Source organism: Littorina saxatilis, unplaced genomic scaffold (assembly GCF_037325665.1).
Source record: "Littorina saxatilis isolate snail1 unplaced genomic scaffold, US_GU_Lsax_2.0 scaffold_1530, whole genome shotgun sequence".
In the NCBI taxonomy this organism is placed as follows: domain Eukaryota; kingdom Metazoa; phylum Mollusca; class Gastropoda; order Littorinimorpha; family Littorinidae; genus Littorina; species Littorina saxatilis.
Genome location: NW_027128976.1, coordinates 21,209 through 25,763, shown reverse-complemented (window position 1 = coordinate 25,763; position 4,555 = coordinate 21,209). Strand labels below are relative to the sequence as shown.

The following is a 4,555-nucleotide window of genomic DNA, read 5'->3' as shown; positions in this document are numbered from 1 at the left end:
CACACACACACACACACACACACACACATAAACACACACACACACAAACACACACACACACACACACAAACACACATACATAAACACACACACACACACACACACACACACACACACACACACACACACTCGCGCGCGCTCACAAATCAACTTACAAAGTGTGCTACAGACCCCCATCCGTGTTCACTCTGTACGATGATCACGAACAGTATGAAAGATGCACAAAGGAACGTCAGCAATGCGACTTGGGTCAGTCGCAAAACCATTTTTAGTCTAAAAGCTTAGAGTTCTACACAGGCGGTTTACCTAGTTTGCTGAATACGCTTGACATACGCAGCAGATGATGCCATGTGAACAAACGCTCTTCTCCCTTTTTCAATTATTTTTCCTCCTCTTTCTCATTTTATACATGCAAATGCAAGTGTGCAGTTGTAGACTGCGAAGGAGCAAACTCAATGGGAAATGTCGTGAGCACTACATAGTGGCGTAGCACGCGGTAGTTCAGGTCTAGCGCCCGCCGGACCACTTGAAGAAAAAACAAGTCGCGTGAAGCGATATAAAAACATTTAGTCCAGCTGTCGGCAGCAAAGCAAAAGATTAACACCAAAATACAGTCATCGCCGAGACGATATTAAGATAGTCTCGACTAACCACAACCAAAGACGGATACGGGTCACGCTCGTCTCTATGGAACGCGAAAAGGGTCAAATGATCGATCAAAAGGATCGATCAAAAGGATCGATCATTTTCGCGTTTGACCCTTTCTGCCACGCGCGCGGAAAGGGTCAAACGATCGATCAAAACGATCGATCAAAAGGATCGATCATTTTACTGTTTCCGGTGTCGACAAAAAGTGTAACCGGAATTTTACCGGCACACAGTCTGGAGTTCACATTTTGGTTGCAAACTGACTTCAGTATCTAGTGGAATGCATGAATGGAGACTATCAAGCTAGTTGGGAACTAAATCCAAAGTTCGAAACTATCGCTCTAGTGCGCAATGCATGGTATGATTTTTTCAAAAGTTCCGACCTAAGTTGGTGACTAACTTGCCCAAATTTGGTCCTCCTCCGAGGAGGACCAAATGCCTTAGTTTCGAACTATTGCAAAAACAAAAATGGCGGCCGCCATGACAGTCTTTGATTTTGCTGTACAAAAAAAATCAAAATATTCAGCAGTCCGACGCATGAACCAAAGAATGATGTCGACAAAGAAGTTGAAACATTGATTGCGCTTTGGAGGGGGTTCAAATACAAGTCGTGAAGTGACCGGCACAGCTGATTTGGGACACGATCTACCTTGAGTCGGGAGATTTGCTATGAATACAATATTGACTACATTTCCACTTTCTATCAGCGACTGTACAAATTTGGCTTGTACATCTTCCTGTCGCTAATTTTAATCGGTTTGGATCATCCAACAGGTAAGAGCAAGATTCATCCGTTGTGTGCGTGTAGTTTGCGTGTCCCACGGTGTGTGTGTTCGTTTGCGCGCCTCGGTGTGTGAGTGTGTGTCAGATTATATTGCAATAATAAATTTGTTAGAAAGTGAGAGCAAGGGTAGATCTAGATCTATGGACCAGGCAGTACTGTCTGAGTGTCTCCGAAAGCGTGTTCAGTGTCATAGGAAAACAAGAGGCGAAGCCTTCACGGCTCACGTAAGAAATCGACAAACAGTAACACTAACTCAATCACTCCGTCACACACACACACACACACACACACACACACACACACACACACACACACACACACACACACACAGAAAGAGCATAGGTGAAACTGTGCAAGAAAGCGAGACACTAGATCTAGATCTGTCTGTCTGCATGTGGCCTACTTACAAGGACACGACTGCCAACTAGTCTCGGCGCGCTCAAAATAATAATGACCGAGACTGTCAGTACTTCCTTCGCGTGACGTCTAACCCTCTTACGTCATAATGTGACGTCAATGTAATGTGACGTCTTCAAATGTTAGAGTTTCTACCACAGACATACACACGCACAGACGCACGCACGCACGCACGCACGCACAGACAGACAAAGTTACGATCGCATAGGCTACACTTACGTGAGCCAATAGGCCTACGAGCCATTGTGTAGTGGTGACGATGAAAGATACAGTTGTTGTTTTTCTGACAGTGACATTGACAATAAACGATCGTCAATGCATCAATGATTATGCACAGCAGCATCGGTTTCTTCTGAACTGCGCACTGTTGACTGAATTTCCCACGGTGGAGCAATGAACAGTAGACACTAAAAGTAAAACACAGCAAATCTAATGCATTGAAGCATTGCTGTAGATCTATCTCGTTCAACTAACAATATAATGCAGTGAATGGCAAATCTATCTCTGAATAAACTGTTGTGATCCTTATTTTTAAACTGTAAATGTCATGGCTCACACCGCACTCCCAACATTAGAAGTATGTGTTCTAAGCTGAATGCATGTAATGTATGATTTGATATAGTAAGTGTGTAAAGCCAAGAGTAACACTAACTGGCCCAAAACAATTTTTTGTGTATACAAATGAAGAAAGAACTTCACTTTCAGAATCACTGCCACTGAAAGTGTGTCTATTGTGTATTTTTAGAAGGGTTATTCAACAATGACTTATTTTTCTGTTTAAATACTTGACATTTACTCTGCATGAACAGAGTCAGAGGTAAATTATTTTATTATTATTATTATGGTGAGCTTATATAGCGCGAACCACAAGTGCTCTCCGCGCTTTACATATTAATTTCTGCCGTTTGAAATGGAATTTTTTACAGACAGACAGACAAACAGACATTTTTTTACACACAATTTGCTGCTGTATAAACTATGATTGTGAAAGAGGGGATAAAAGAATCAATGTGCGAGTGGTTTAATTATAATACAGTTATTATTTATTGTTAATTCATTATTTTATGGTGATCTGAACAACGAAGTGACACCACTATTTTATGGTGGTTTTTTTCAGGCCTCCTAAGAAACCAGAGATGATGTGTGGTGAAGTGTTCATACAGCTCTTGCCTTCAGATATATGGATTCTGGAGAGGATTCAGACCGAGTGGGCATGCTGCTTTACAGACTACCCTGAAGAGTAAGTTACACATTTCTGTACCACTACCAAGTACTATACCTGCTTGTGCCTATTAAATTGTTATTGTAAAATTGATTTATGATATAAATTGGCACCGGTGATGGTAGTTTGAAGCTGTGTAGATGTTTTTGGCAGACTTTTGTACTTTGTGTTGTAAAGAGTCTATCTGTGTTTCACATTAGATGCACTTACAATCTAGATACATGTAGATACATTCAGCTATGTCAACACTTGTTACACCTGAATCTGAGAGTAGTGGCAGGAGATGCAAGTTTATTGACACAAAGACAATTACGGCTTTGTATAAAATAAATTCTTACATCTGTATGTATCCTTTCATGGTACAATATGTACTATTTATACAAAATGGTACATAAAGCTTGGTTTTAGTTCTCTTTCTCTTCTCAAGTCCTTTGCCACTAATTCTTAAAGTAAATTACACAGTGTGAATGAACTATTGCAGTACAGGAAAGTAAAACAAAAATTCAAGATAAAATGAAATCATTACTAATTTACTGGAATTATTTTAAAGGCACATACAGTTATTCTTCCCTTGGCACACCATCCTAGATCTTGCCAGGCTTTTACATGGAATAAGAATGAATCTGTTCACTCGGATACTTCTACATTCAACACCCTGGCTTCTTCCTGCTCAGAGTTAGATTTTGTTGTGGAAACCATTCTCAGATTAACAAACATGTTACTTCTTTTAGTGACTGTTGAGAAATTCGTTCATAAACAAAATTCAACTATGCACATAAAGCACTGACTGTCAGGATGTCAATATTTGATGTGTCTGGGTGAAGTTATGTTCCTATCCCATGTACAACTACAACTCTGGCCAGATCTGAAATGGCCAAAATCAATGGGATCAACACACATCCCCAGTATCTTCATCACTGGAAAATGTGGTGGGTTGAATGTATTATAATTAGAAAAAAAAGGCTGACAGGCGAGTGCTTTGATCCTAAAAGAGCAAGTGCTCCCTCCCCCCCCCCCCCCCCCCACACACACACACTGCTCAACAGTACACACCTTCTCCCCCCCAAACCCACACCCTCCCCTCGCTAACCAAAACTAACCAAAACCCATCCCCGTGAATACTGAAATTGCTCAGTTACATGTTTTCTTTATTTTTCAGGAAGGACCGCTACATTAGGGGAAGGCTGCTTGCACCTTGGTTCCTGGGTTCGCTGGGGACGATGATCAAATTCAGAGTACCATCACCATTCTGTGCTTTTCCATCTGATTCGGCTGAGAATGCTTCCAGAGATTTCTACACTACCCGTCATAAAAAAAAAGTAGGCAGATGCGTTTGAGGGCAGATCTTACTGATGAGGCTGTTGATTGAAAAACCAAGTATATGACTGAAAAGGCCATTACTTTCCCTACTTTATTCAGAAACAAAATTGGGTTTTCATGACGTAATGTCTATGCAGTGGAACCTACAACACAGACTGAGACAC

The 4,555-nt window shown here is 41.1% G+C and overlaps 1 long non-coding RNA gene across 1 annotated transcript; it reads left to right on the top strand.

The window, feature by feature from the left end:
• The first annotated feature begins 865 nt into the window (after positions 1 to 865).
• LOC138957268 (uncharacterized) lies at positions 866 to 4,555 on the top strand. Its single transcript, XR_011452979.1, has 3 exons — positions 866 to 1,422; positions 2,967 to 3,089; positions 4,231 to 4,555. It is a non-coding gene; the product is annotated as an uncharacterized lncRNA (long non-coding RNA).